This window comes from Beta vulgaris, chromosome 5 (genome assembly GCF_026745355.1).
Source record: "Beta vulgaris subsp. vulgaris cultivar EL10 chromosome 5, EL10.2, whole genome shotgun sequence".
Lineage (NCBI taxonomy): Eukaryota > Viridiplantae > Streptophyta > Magnoliopsida > Caryophyllales > Amaranthaceae > Beta > Beta vulgaris.
The window spans coordinates 40,785,617-40,801,852 of record NC_079206.1 but is presented as its reverse complement, the minus strand read 5'-3'; the positions used below and the strand labels follow the sequence as shown (position 1 = coordinate 40,801,852).

The 16,236-nt window shown below is 33.0% G+C and overlaps 1 pseudogene; it reads left to right on the top strand.

Annotated features, from left to right (window-relative positions):
• LOC130591409 (subtilisin-like protease SBT5.4) overlaps positions 1-5,088 on the top strand; it is a 45,741-nt pseudogene extending 40,653 nt beyond the window's left edge.
• Positions 5,089-16,236: the final 11,148 nt, after the last annotated feature.

Sequence of the window (16,236 nt, the reverse complement as noted above, 5' to 3'; positions counted from 1 at the left end):
TAAGGAAGCAGTCTCAAACTCTACCTTGTAGCAGGTTGTCAAGTTGACTAATAGATATCAAGTTTTTCTTTAGATCAAGGATGAACTTAACATCCTTAAATTGAAACATATCCATACTTGCAAGCTTCACACTCACATCTCCCTTGCCCTTTAACCTCCAATGGTCTACTATACGCAAGATACACCTTTTCGAGCTTCTCATATCTCACATTCTAAAAATCTCCTTGCATGGCAAAAACAAAATGAAGAATCGAAATCCAAGATATGTGAACTTGTTAAGTTCAATGCATTGCATACAACCAAAGCATCAAAAAGATGTTCCGTGACAGAGTTCGTCCAAGCATCACTTTCTTCATCATTATCTTAATCCTCATCCTTCTTTTTCTTCCTCTTATCAGTTTTTTTGCAATTCACTTTCTCATATTTTGCCTACCAACTCTTCCACTGCTCTTACCCCTTGACTTTCCTTGCTTAGATCTCCAACTGTGTCTCCTCCCGCTGCCCTTGATGTTGCATGCTCCAGCAGATGACTCCCTGGAATCCTTATGCCTAGTGCTCTCATCCAATACCAAATCCCTAACATCATCTAACTTAATGCTTCCTTTCATGCAGAATTACAAATAGCAGCAGTAACTGTTTCCCACTCTCTTGGTAAAAAGGACAACGAAACAAAAGCTTTTACCTCATCATTATAAGTATTTTTTTGTTGAAGTCGGTTGGCTAATGAATTTGTTGAATTGAATAGAAGAATTCATCATCAATCATCTCAAGGTCAAAAAATGATGCATCAAATATAACTTATCTAAATGATAAGGTTTCTTGTACGTATCTAAAAAAAAGTCTTCATCAACCTCACTATTGTTTTCACGTCGATATTAAAGCAACAAGCTTTTTCCAATATCAATTGAACCACGTACACCTAATGCTTTACGATCCAAAGTCGTCCAACGTCTTTCATTATTGCATGCTTCTTCAAGTTGGTACACATCTTTAAGGTATAGATAATCCTCAATCTTCATCTTCTAAATTTTGAAATCCTTACCATCAATGTTATTGATCCTCACCCATCCATTTTCTAGTATACCAATTCGATCAATATGAGCTGCACAACTATTCAAGATAACTCTAGTACCACTTGTTAGGAATAAACATTGTAGATGCTAATAAATCGAGCAATCTAAGTATAATTTGTTGAAATCAACAAACAAGAATAAAGAAATCAAGAAATAATAATATAAAAAAGATTAACGTGGAAACCTTTCAAAAAGGGAGAAAATCGCAAACTCGACTCTTTGAATATGAGATGATGATACAAGGAGACAATTACATATCTACATTGTCCATAATTAGAACTCTCTCTAGAAGAATTTCTTTCTCAATTTATAGTCAGATTGTCTCAGTGTTTATCAAGAAATGCTCCTCGCTCGCGTCTAAATCTACCTCAAATTTTTGAAACTAATGTGTTGAGGAGCGAGCGCTATGTGGTCGCTCCTCTCTGTTTTCCCCCTTAGTTTTCTTCAAATATTTTCTGTCGATTTCATAATTACTATCTCCACACCCATATACACATGTCATATCTTTGCCAAATATATATATATATATATATATATATTATATATTATATATATTATATATTATATATATATATATATATATATATATATATATATATATATAGTTCATATGAGAACCACTCTTATGATGAGAACAGTGAGAATCTCTCATTTTTCCTTATTTTACGAATACTTTACTCGTTTAGCAACATTTTCGGTCATTTCATGATTTGCTTAGTTTGTTTTATTTTTGTTTATTTAATATTTTTATGCTCATTTGACAACATTTTTGCTCATTTTATGTATCTACTCATCTTATGCTTTTGCTTATTTTTTTGCTTATTTTTAGTGGTTCTTACCATAAGAGGATTTCACTAAAACGCAACAATATATATATAATATATATATTATATATATATATATATATATATATATATATATATACCTCAAGTTTTTGGTACTAATTTTCCTATTTATCTACCGTACAGCCTAATATTACAGCTCCTTGGGTAGATATTCTCGCAGCCTATCCTCCTAATAAATATAAAACTCCATACTATATAACAAGCAGAATATCCATGGCAGCTCCTCATGTAGCAGGTATTGCAACTCTTATTAAAAAAATTCATCCTGATTGGACAACTGCAGCTATCAAATCCGCAATTATGACAACTGGTATGTACATATATTACGATATTGGTGTCTCATCATGAGTTGCGAAAATGGCATTTCACAGGGGCATTATTGACATTTCATGCAAAAGATAAATGACTAATCACTACTAGAAGAGGAGTGTAGTCTCGACACTTTAATCTAGATGCTTTTTAAAATGTCAAACTTACCTCATAGTTAGAGTGTTGTCTCGACATATTAGACTACAGATTTTAGATTTTACTATAAGCATTTAGATTTTACTCATCTTCTATAATTTTACCAATAACAATTTCAAAATTTGAACCTTTTACTCATACTAATTGCAGGAGAGGGAAAACAAAAGAGAGCCTGGTGGATTTGAGTTCTTTGACATTACTCACTTGACAAAGAATGGAGGTTATATTCAAAATACTCAAGCTGAAGACTTAATGGTGTGTTTTTATTTCTATAATGTTTTAATTATGGTTTCTTTGTATTTGACTACTTTATACAATTCTTTTGTAGACCACGACAAAATCTAAAATTGAGTCCATTATTGCTAGTTCTTCCACGTCAGTGCCTCGTTCTGATATTGAAAATCAAGTATTTGACGAGTTAATGTATGACCAAGAAAAGCCTAATCAACGACCCTTGGGCTATGGTTTTGGAGTGAACCGAAGTGATGTGTTTGGAGTACATGCTCAGCTACGCAAAAGGCGCCTTAATTATGCTAATAATGGTAAAGACATTAAGAGGCCTCGGAAAAATAGTAATGCTCACATGTTGAAAATGTTGACATCACAAATGAGTGATGTACTAAATGTTGTGCGTACTGGTAATGCATCAAACGAGCTGCTAAATGCAACCGAGTAAGCTTTACGTGAAATGAATGCTCAGGTTCGTTTCTGTTTTGGTTTTCCTATAATGTTTCTTTTCAGATTGTTGCTTATTAAAGATATAAGTTAAGATCGTTATGTTATATATACTTCATACTTTTATATTATAAGTATCAATTATTACTTATATTATTCTAGCTGCTAGTTATTGTTATATTGTTTGTAGGTGATCATTATATAAAATAAAACAATTCTAAGCTAAAGCTACTACTGCTTGCTTGTACAGAATTATTAAGACTATTTATGTGTCTTGAAGTGATGAATTGTGATGGCCAACTTTTGCACATACTTCTCTTTTGGGTTATTCTTATTTGGCAAATAAAATTGATGATAGTGTTGATGCTATTATTTTTTTTGTATATAGGTCTTACATGATGATACAAGTGATAGCTCTGAGGAGGAAGATGATGACTTTGAAGATGATCAAACAGTCAACTCTAGGGATGGCAGGGAGTTAGAGGAATGATCGAGTAAAGCTAGAAATATGTTTTGATTAGAATGTTTAAAAAAAATATTAGTTGACAAAGGTGTTTAGGTTTGATTAGAATGTTTAAAAAATATTGTTAGTTCATATTATTCCGTATTTGTTCCATATTTGTTCTACTAAATATTTTTTCAATAAATATAATATTGTTCCGTATTTTTTCTACTAATATTTTTTCACAATACTTAAATATATATTACTTAACAACAAGTAGTACATAAATATTAGCTCACTTATAAATATAAAGTCTCAACATCTTAAAGCGTACAATTATTACTAAAAAATTTGGCTGCCATTTTTTTCAACACTTTTATGTGTCCAGCCAAAAAAAGCGGGAGAATTTTACAATCTCCCTCCAAGAATATCGCAATAGTTTAAAATGTCAAGATAGTAAAATGACGACAAAATAAAGTGTAGATAATCTCAACAGATTAAAGTGTCGAGAAATCGTCTCGACACTTGTTTTTCCGACACTTTATTAAGCGTCGGCAATGAAATTCCCGACGTATTTATGCGTCGAAAATTCAATGATAAAGTGTCGAGAAAGCACGGATATTGTTGTAGTGAATCCATGACGCTAGTACCAAATTTCATTAAAGTTGGTACCAATACCAAAGTAACTCTTATTGGTACAAAAGTGTAAGTAAACTTTGGCATCAATACCAGTTATACTTACTTTGTACAAAAGTGTAACTAAACTTCGGTATCAACTTTGAGTTTTGGTACCATTTATACTTGGTAACAAAATGTAAGTAAACTTTGGTATCAACTTTGAACTTTGGTACCAATCATACTTAATTTGGTACCTTCAAATACCAATTATATGTCATTCTGACATCTAACAATGATACGTCTAGTAAAACTCATACAATAAATATATACTTGATAAAATACAGTAAATGCATGATGTATATGGGTATGGAACCTCACTATTCATCGTCTATTTATTACGATTCTTAATATTATTGCAGCAAGTCCCCTAGACAACAACACTGGGATGCCAATACGTGACTGTGATAACGCGAGTGCTGCCACACCTTTTGCATATGGGTCTGGCCATGTGAGACCCAACCTTGCAATGGATCCCGGATTGATTTATAACCTCAATCAATATGATTACCTTAATTTCCTTTGCACATTCCCTCATAACAATACAATCTTGGAAAAGTTTAGTAAACAACATTCTTATAAATGTCCAAGCTCCTTCAATATCTTGGATTTTAATTATCCCTCCATATCTATTCCTAACTTTACCGGCAAAGCAATTGTTACTCGAGAGTTGACAAATGTTGGACAGCCAGGGACATACATTCCACGCATCGAAGCACCGATTGGGGTTTCAATTGTTGTGGATCCTAAGACTTTGGTGTTCTCTAAAATTGATGAAAAAATCAAGTTCAAACTTATTTTTACAGCTGATATTAATCATCTTCCCAGTGATTACATATTTGGAAGTTTGGTTTGGTCTGATGCTAAACATGTTGTCAGAACCCCTATTGTAGTCAAGGCCCAAAAACCCTAAGTTAAAAACCTGGTGTAATTTTCTTTTTTTTTAGGAAAATAACCATGAGTAATCTACTTTTACTACTTTAGATTCCGTGTGATGGACAAATTATATGGGCAATGCTACATCTACCAGGTGGGTAGCTAACCCACTAGAAATAGAACATTAAAAAACTATTAGAACTGATGAGTTGGACTCCACTATTTATTTATTTATATTAGTAGTGGGTTGTTGACCCACTGGGTATATAAAATTTTTTCCAAATTATATTTAATTGTTGGGAAAAACATGAAATGATAAATTAAATCTCTACGAATAATTATATTTTTACATGTTCAATTTTTTCTATGATAAACATATACTTTTTCTTCATTATTCAAAATTAAATTGTGATATTCTTAAAGTTAAAAATCATAATATTCCATAATATTCTTACGGCAAGATATTTTACTTCATTATATCTAAAAAAAAAAATTGTACACCATTCAACCATGACAATAATTGAGGAGATCGAGCAAAGAAATCGAAAAAGATTTAAAAATGACCCCATGTGATAGGAGAGACAAAGAGAGAATATGTTATCAAATACGTATGTCAATATTGCAAATAATATACAACATACTTACGCTTTGTTCTGTTCAATTTATTCTAATCTATTTTAAAAAATAAGACAAGTTCAGATAGGATAAGCTCAAATAAAATAAGTTTAAATAAATAAAATAAGTTTAATATAACGGACTAACTATGTTAGGCAATACAATAAATTAAAATATAAACCTAAGTGAGTAAAATATGAATGATAATATGTTGTAATGTTATGCTTCTTGAACTTGGAAACTTGGTCATTTTATATCATGTGATTTTCTAAATTTAACTATAATAATATCATTGCCTCATACACGTAAAAATGTAATATTGATTACAATTCCTAGCATAGGCCCATTATGTTTTTTTCCCTTTAATATAACTTATAAAAATTATGATATGTAAATGCAAATTGATGTTACTATTTATTATCTTAGTGGTTTACTTGAAATTAAAATACCTCTACTTTTTATACTGAGATGAAGTTGCTTTCTAGCTATCCCCTCTGTTTTTTCTTTTTTCATTATCACCTGAAATCTTGATACTATTCATACTTAAAAAGAATATAAAATCTTCTCATTTTTTTTCAATTTATAAGAAAAAATATAGTCATGTGGGGTCTTGTTTGATTCGTCTCAATTAGTACATTATTAATATATAACAAAAGATATTTAAGTCTGAAGATGACATTGAAAGACGTGCACATGAAAGTGAGAATGATAAAAAAACAGAAGGAGTACTACTCAAAAGTGTTTTGTTTTGTAAATATAAACTTATCAAAATTGAAATGATATTGTTTTGATAAAAAAAAAATTAAGAATGTATGTATTAGAATCGCATATTCACATCATGATATCAATTAGTAATACTCTATCCATTTTCTTTTGCTGTTCCTATATGGAATCTTTTTGTGATAGAAAATTGGTCAAAGTAGGAAGATCTTTCGAAAACAGAGGGAGTACCTTAGATGCTTGGCTCAGTCCCTAAAGAAAAGCAAATTCATAAACAGGTCCATAAAATGATGTAAGCAAGCTTATTAAATCTTACAATTGTGTTATTGATAATATGAATTACTTAAATTTCTTTATAGAAGTATCAAGCTATAATGATTTTCAAGATGATAGATAAAATAAGATAATATAAGTTCTGATATGATAAGATAAGATAAGACCAGATAAAAAAAAAAAGATAAGATAAGATAATATAGGTTCAAACACTAGTGGAAAAGCCCATATGATGCGGTCAAAATTGGCCTTACGGATATGATTTTGGTCTGCATCAGATGGGCTCGCAGCATATCCCATTTTTTTACTGATCTGATCCAAAATCATGTCAGTAAATGATTTACTGATGCAGTTCTGAAGGAAAACCGCATCAGTTAATTACATTAACTGATGCGGTTTTCCATCAGAACCGCATCAGTAAACTTTATATTCATGTCAAAAAAAAGTGCAGACCTGCAGGTTGCAGGTTGCAGGTCTGCAGTATGCTTATATTATGGCGAGTTTATGGAATCCAAAATTATTCTTGTTGTGGAGTACGCTTATAATATATTCCACTTGGAAAGTGGAATGTAAGACAAATCCAAAATGTATAACAATATACTTCGGAGACAAATGGAAACAAATCCAAGTATATTGACAGCATATAACAAAATATAAAACAAATCCAAAATGTATATAGAAACAATCCAAAATTATAAAAAAAAAATTAAAAACCATCCAAAATTATACATAATACATAAAAACAATCCAAATTTATACCAAACACATAGAAAATTAGCTACATATATACAAAAAAAAATATATATAAACTAAAAATACATAGAAACAACATTTCAAGATAAATACAGAAAATTATACAAATATACAAAAATAACAAAATAAAACAAAAATTAAGAACTAAAAAGCGAAAATTAAGAGCTAAAAAGCGAAATCAAGAGCTAAAAAGGGAAAATTAAGAACAAAAAAACGAAAATTAAGAGCAAAAATTAAGAACAAAAAAGCAAAAATAAGAGTGAAAAAGCGAAAATAAAAGGCGAAAATAGAGCGAAAATTAAGAGCGAAAATTTCTAAGAAAATGGAAGCCCAAAAATTCGAAATGAAAATGGCAGCCCAAAAAACCAAAATAAAAACCTACATCCAAAACCAAATCCACAAACTAAATCCCAAATAAAACGAAAAAATCTGGTAAAAAAACGATAAAACTGAAAAAAAACATTTCGTATAAAAAAAACCAATTTCTTCAATTCTTCATCTCATCATTTCTTCATTTCGTTCTCCGTTTCTTAATTCATTCCCCGATTTCGCTCGTCGTTTCTTCGTTCTCATTTTCATTTTCATTTTTATTTTCATTTTCTGCATTTCTTCGTTTGTTTGTTTGTGGGTTTTTGTTTGTGGGATCCATGATAGTAGAGAGGAAAGAGGAGAGTAGAGAGGAGAAAGAGAGGGGAGAGGAGAGGAGGGAGGAGGGATTTCACAGCTGGGTTATGAGGGAGGAGAGGACAGTGCATGTTAGGGTTAGGACTTAGGAGTAAGGAGGGGAGTGTGGGTTATTAAGAAGCTTATAATCAGTTCTGGCCCATAATTGTGTTAGGCCACAAATGTGCAGGGCCAAATTGGGCGAAAAAAACTGAGTATAATTTGATGCGGTCCACCAAACCGCATCAGATTTTTAAAAAATCAAATCGGATTATTTAATTTGATGCGGTCCATAAGAGGACCGTAGTAGATTGTACTCCCAACTTTTTCTCCCATTTTTAATGTTGATTTTTGGATGTAGTTTTACAAAAACCGCATCTTTTACCAAGCGACATATAAGGTTTTTTTCACTTTTGAAATAAGTCAAAATAAATTGAATCAAACAGATCCTAGAAAAATTGTGGCAAGTAGAAAAAAAAGGGAGTAACTATTAAATTCTTGCATGCCTTTATATGAGACTTGTATTATCTCTATTATTTCAAGTAAGTTGGATCGATATATATAGTCATAGTTTTTAAGAGTGGTATGAAATTATATAAGTTTTGGAACTGAACTAATAACCACTTCATGAAACTCGGTGACAGTACATTTGTGAAGAATAGACTATTCTGATGATGATAAGAAAATCCATAACAAAAAATAATATTGATATTTACCAAAACTCTAAATAACCAGGTTACATCTAAAAATAAGTAAAATGAAGTTAATATTATCTACAATGATCTACTTCCTTCATCTATACTAATATATTAAAAGGTGTTCATAAGAACGTCTATGTGCCATGTGGCACTCTCCTATAAGATTCTAATGCATATGCTCTATTTTCATGTCAAACGACCTCTCAAGTAAAAAAATAATGTTGTGTGGGTAGAAAGTATCGAACACGTGACCTTTGAAAAGAAAAGTGATAGCTTAACCATTGATCCAACATAACATCATTGATTAAGATTTCAAAATAAAATATAATAAGGTCTTGAAATTATATCTCATTAGACTATACAAGTACTTAGATACCTAACACATTAATGGTAATGATAATAGACTATTGTGGTCAATTTTTTCCTTACAAGACAAAAATTCAAGAAAAGAAACAACCCGGAGCATCGCCCGGGACACTGACTAGTTTCTTTTTAAATGACGAACCTATTGCAAAAATCTCACAAATTAAAATGATACTAAAGAAGTACTTCCTCTGTTTTTTTTTTATTATTATCTTTCTCACTTTTCTGTGCACATCTCCCAACGCACATTTTTGAACTTAAATATCTTTCATTATATATTAGTAAAAATTATAACGATTGAATATTAATAATGTACTAATTGAGACGAATCAAACAAGATCCCACATGACTATATTTATTCTTACAAATTGAAAAAAATTGAGAAGATTCTCTCTAAGTATGAATAGTGTCAAGATTCTAAGTGAAAACAATAAAAAAAAAACAGAAGGAATATATGATAAAAATAAACAAATTGTTGTGAAAACAGTGGAATGACCAATTCCACTGTAGAACACAGTGAAGTCCACTGCCATGCATTCAATGCATGGTAAGTTTTTCTTGCCGTTATTGTTGATTTATGCAAACAAACAGTAAGATTTGTGCCTATAAATACTACCATTTGTAAGAAGTGAATACACTGAACTGATATACAATACTCTTATGATAAATTTCTTTCAGTAACATTCTCTCTATATATCTTTTCTCACAACACGTTATCAGCACGAGTGTTCTACCGGAATTTTTTTTAAAGGTATCTTTAAAATCTTTACATCCATTTTATTTTTAAGTTTAAATTTTTCTCCAAGCCCAACCCTTTACTATCCGAACATGGATCAACTAAGTAATGTGATTAACATTGTTTTACACAATGTCTCTGTCTCGGGTGTTTATATTTGGATAGAGCGAAACAATGTGCCATTCACTACCAACCCAGCGAGGGGAACTGTAATACAGCCCCGACCCAGTAACCGTAACGACGGTACAAATACTCGTACTAGAGAAAACCTACAAACCCCTGTTCCCAACACCAATAATAACCCTCCTATACAACTAGTTGAAAATCAACCTCCAACCAGTAATAAAAGAGATAGAGATGAACAGGAAGAAACTAGTAGTAAACGTCATCATGCTACTAACGCAGAAAACAAATAATTTTAACGCCACCTTCATGGAGGGCAAGGACATTTTATTTACGTTATTTTATTTTATCTGCTCTTAAACCGCCTATATGAACAGGTTAATTTTTTTTTTCCCACCTATATGGACGGCCTAGTGAAGTGATAGCATTATTATCTCTTATATGTGCAATAATGTCGTATGTATGCACGGAACAAGCATTCAGAACATTATTATATATTATTGTCTCTAATCTTCTACTTTTTTTGCATTTATAGTTACATATATTATATTACCAATTTACTAGCATGCTCTAATATATATTTGTCAATATTAGAATTTTATTGCGTTGTATATTTTTTAACTGTATATGAACTGCACAGTTAGGGATAACCCTCTATAAAAGCGGATTACCATCCCCATTTTCACCACATATCCCTTATCTTCTTCCGATTTTTTTTCTCTAAACCCACAAATTTTTTTCTTCTTCCTCAACCTTCCGGCCACCATGTTTAACGCCGACGACAACCGTCCTCCACCCTCATCTTCCTCTTTTGAAGAGGATTTTAGGAAAATAAAACTCTACTTATTTCTTATAGCCGGTTTCTTTTTCCTCCTCATGGCATTAATGATATATCTCCTAATACATAAATAGGAGACAAAAAAAAATTTCCCCCGGAAGAATGGCGAAAAATGCACATGAATATCAATTTTTTTTGTCTTTAAGTGCATTTTAGGAAGTTTTTTTTGTTTATTCACTTGTTGTATTTTGTTTCTATTTTTGGTATTTTTTTTTTTTTTTTGCTTAGCTTCATTATTGTTGTACGCTATTTTTAGTTTTTTTTTGTTTGTATTATTTATCTATAATAATAATGATATAAATCAGGGGGAGATAATATATATATGTGATTTATCATCATTACTAATTTCAAATATTTACCTATTTGTAGTCAAAAGAATGGGAGATCTAGTGAAAAGACAATTTAACATACTAGATCTATCTGGGCAAAAGTTTTTAGAATGGACGGTGGACGCCCAAATGAATTTAAAGGCCCAAGGACTGGAACATACAATTAAAGATGTGACAACCCAACAAGGGGATGCAACTACAACAGCGCATCAGTTAAAATTGCGACTGTACAAGAAAAGGCAAAAGCCTTAGTCCTCCTAAGACATCATTTACATGAAAGTTTAAAAAGTGAATATCTACTTGTGGATGATCCAAAAGAACTATGGGATAGCCTAAATGAAAGATATGGGCATCACAAAAATGTGCTTCTCCCAAAGGCACATTATGACTGGACCAATCTGAGGTTCCAGGATTTTAAAACAGTCAGTGATTACAATTCAACATTGTTTAGAATTGTATCATTGTTAAGATATTGTGATCATCCCATCACAGAAGAGCAAATGATAAACAAAACGCTCTCCACTTTCCACGCCTCTAATATCATATTGGCAGAACAATACAGGTTCAGAGCTTTCAAAAAGTACTCTGAGCTAATCTCAGTACTACTTGTGGCTGAACAAAATAATGATCTTTTGCTGAAAAATCATAATCTTAGACCTACGGGGTCTTCAGCCACTCATGAGATAAATGCAATAGAAAGCTCTAATCCACCAGAAGCAAATGCTATACATAGTGGTGGACGCGGTAATTACAACGGTCGTGGGAGAGGACGTGGTAATTACCGTGGCCGAGGGCGTGGACGTGGAAGAGGCCGATTTTCCCCAAGAAATAATAATTTTAAACATTCTGAAAAAATTGGGGACAATCATCTGGAAATCAGAGGCAGACGTCCTATAAAGGAAATGATACTTGCCATAGATGTGGCATGACTGGGCACTGGGGCCGCACATGTCGTACTGCCAAACATTTGGTAGATCTATATCAAGCTTCAATAAAAAACAAAGGAAAAAATGCTGAAGCAAACTTTGTTAATGAAGCCACTACATCCATGCCCAGCCTTGATGTTTCAGATTTTTTTATGGATGATGCTGAAGTTGAAAATAAGTTTGTTTAGTCACAATCATTAATGTGCTTAGTTTATTTAACTGCTTCAATATCCACTTTCATGTATTTGTTCCTTATTATTAATAAAAATCATTTTTCTTATACTAATCATCGTATTTATTATTTATGAAGATATGAATTCATCAGAAGTTGGAACAAAGAACAATGTCTCCTGGACAGTGGGACAACACACACCATATTGAAAAATAAAGAGTATTTTTCAAAACTTACAATATTCCAAGCAAATGTTAGTACAATTTCTGGGACAGCCAAGCTAATTGAAGGCTCTGGAAAAGCTTGCATTATATTTCCAAATGGGACAAAATTGATAATTAATGACGCATTATATTCGAGTAAATCTCGAAGGAACCTCATAAGTTTCAAAGATGTACGTCAGAATGGTTACCATTTGGAAACAATGACGGTGAACAAAGAGGAATTCATATGCCTAACGGCAGAGAAAAACGGCAAGAAATACATCTATGAAAAATTGCCAGCAATTTCCTCGGGACTATATCGCATAGATATACGTCCGATTGAAATTAATATGATATCTAACCAGAAGTTAGATAATAGAAAATCATTTACTCTATGGCATGACCGATTAGGCCATCCCGGCACAGGAATGATGCATAGAATCATTGAAAACTCAAATGGACACTCTATAAAGAATGTCAAAATTCCTCGGTCAAATGAATTAACATGCTCTGCATGCTCACTTGGCAAATTGATAATCAGACCATCTATAAATAAGATTGCCACTGAATCTCCAATGTTTTTAGAAAGAATTCAAGGAGATATTTGTGGGCCTATTCATCCTGCAGTGGACCATTTCGTTATTTCATGGTATTAATTGATGCCTCTACTCGATGGTCACATGTGAGCCTTCTGTCAAGCAGAAATGTTGCATTTGCAAAACTTTTGGCTCAAATAATTCGATTAAGAACTCAATTCCCAGATCATACAATAAAGAAAATAAGATTAGACAATGCTGGGGAATTTACATCCCAAACATTTAATGACTATTGCATGTCTATTGGGATTATTGTTGAGCACCCTGTACCTCATGTACATACACAAAATGGTCTTGCTGAATCATTAATCAAAAGACTACAATTAATTGCAAGACCATTAATAATGAGGTCAAAATTGCCATCTACTACTTGGGGTCATGCTATATTACATGCGGCAACATTGATAAGATTAAGGCCGACAGCCTATCACAAATTCTCACCATTACAATTAGTATCTGGTCGAGAACCGAATATCTCACATTTGAGAATTTTTGGGTGCGCTGTACATGTACCTATTGCTCCCCCCAACGTACTAAAATGGGTCCACAAAGAAGGATGGGAATATATGTTGGATTTGAATCTCCATCAATTATCAAATATTTAGAGCCAACAACTGGTGATCTATTTACGGCTCGATTTGCCGACTGTCATTTTAATGAGTCGGTATCCCCATCCTTAGGGGAGAGAAAGTGGACCCACAAAATATAAAATCGGAAATTACATGGAACGCATCGCAAATGTCGTTTCTGGACCCGAGAACAAATTCATGTGAACAAGAAGTCAAGAAAATTGTTCATCTGCAAAGTATTGCAAACCAATTGCCAGATGCATTCACAGATTCTAAGAAAGTGACAAAGTCACATGTACCTGCTGCGAATGCTCCGGAACGGATTGAAATTCCTAATGACAATAAGGCAATTGAAAATGAGTCAATAGCACGTCGAAAACGTGGCAGACCACCCGGTTCTAAAGATTTAAAACCGAGAAAAATGAAAAGGCAAGGGGAGACAACGAACGAAATTAATATAAATCTCCCAACAGAGCATGATGAAAACAAAAATGAAGAAAAACGTGTTCCAGAAGAAAAGGAACATGAAAGCATAGACAACAATGAAACTTCAATTAATTATGTTTCTACAAAGAGACAATGGAATCGAAAAGATGTTGTCTTGAATGAAATTTTTGCTTACTCGATAGCGGTTGAAATGACATACGATGAAAATGATGTAGAGCCAAATACAGTTGATGAATGTCGCCGTAGAAAAGATTGGCCAAAATGGAAAGAGGCAATTCAAGCAGAATTGAGATCACTTGAAAAACGTGAAGTATTCGGTCAAATAACCCAAATACCAAAAGGTGTAAAACCAGTTGGGTACAAATGGGTATTCGTGAGAAAACGAAATGAGAAAAATGAGGTTACTAGATATAAGGCAAGATTAGTAGCCCAAGGCTTCTCGCAAATGCCAGGGATTGATTATGATGAGACATATTCTCCAGTAGTCGATGCAACTACACTAAGATTTCTGGTAAGTTTATCAGTTTCGAAAGGATTGCAAATGAGATTGATGGATGTAGTGACCGCATATTTGTATGGCTCACTTGACACAGATATTTATATGAAAGTTCCTGAAGGACTAAAACTACCAGAAAATTGCATGCCCAAAGAGATGTTTTCAATAAAATTGAAAAATCACTCTATGGGTTAAAACAATCTGGAAGAATGTGGTATAATCGTCTTAGTGAATACCTATTGAAAGAAGGATTCAAAAATAATCAAATCAGTCCCTGTGTTTTCATTAAGCGATCTAAATCAGGATTCGCGATCATTGCTGTATATGTCGATGATTTGAACATTATCGGAACTCCTAGAGAACTTGAAGCGACTGCAAAATACTTGATGAAAGAATTTGAGATGAAAGATCTCGGGAAGACAAAATTTTGCCTTGGCCTGCAAATGGAACATCTAAGAAATGGGATTTTTGTCCATCAATCAAACTATACAGAAAAAATCCTAAACGTTTTTTCATGGACAAAGCCCACCCAATAAGTTCTCCAATGGTAGTGCGTTCCCTGAATGAGAAAGATGATCCATTCAGACCACGAGAAGAAAACGAGAATTCTTGGTCCTGAAGTACCATATCTAAGTGCAATTGGTGCTTAATGTACTTGGCTAACAATACTCGACCTGACATAGCTTTTTCAGTAAATTGTTAGCTAGATACAGCAATGCACCAACAAGAGACAAGGAATGGAGTCAGACACTTATTACGTTATCTTCGAGGAACACAAGATCTCGATTTTCTATCAGTCAGACCAATGCGTCACTCATTGGATATGCAGATGCTGGCTACCTATCAGACCCACAAAAGGCTAAGTCTCAATCCGGATATCGTTCACTTATGGAGGTACTGCAATATCTTGGAAATCACGAAGCAGACTTTGACGGCCACATCATCAAATCATGCAGAATTAATTGCTCTTTATGAAGCTGGAAGGGAATGTGTATGGCTAAGGTCAATGATCAAGAATATCCAAGAAGAATGTGGGATGGAAACAATAACAACAAATCCAACTATCATCTACGAAGACAATACTGCATGCATCACCCAAGTAAGCGAAGGGTACATCAAAGAAGACAAATCTAAACATTTATCACCAAAGCTCTTCTTCACTCATGACCTCCAAAAGGAAGGGACGATCAACATCGACAAATCCAATCATGTGAGAATCTTGCAGATTTATTCACCAAATCCCTTCCGGCGAAGAAATTTGAAGAATTAGTCAAAAATTGGAATGCGTCATCTTCATGATATATGCTAGATTCAGGGGAGTATATATGCGTGCACTCTTTTTCCCTTCGATAGGTTTTTATCCCACCGGGTTTTTCCTGACAAGGTTTTTAATGAGGCAGTTAATTTTAAGCATATAAGGATATATTATAGTTATACTCCTTTCCCTAGTTATGGATTTTTCCCACAGGGATTTTCCTAACAGCATTCTAAATAGGACAACATCTGTTATGAGTTATCAGTGGACATTCAAGGGGGAGTGTTGTGAAAACAGTGGAATGACCAATTCCACTGTAGAACACAGTGAAGTCCACTGCCATGCATTCAATGCATGATAAGTTTTTCTTGCCGTTATTGTTGATTTATGCAAATACACAGTAAGGTTTG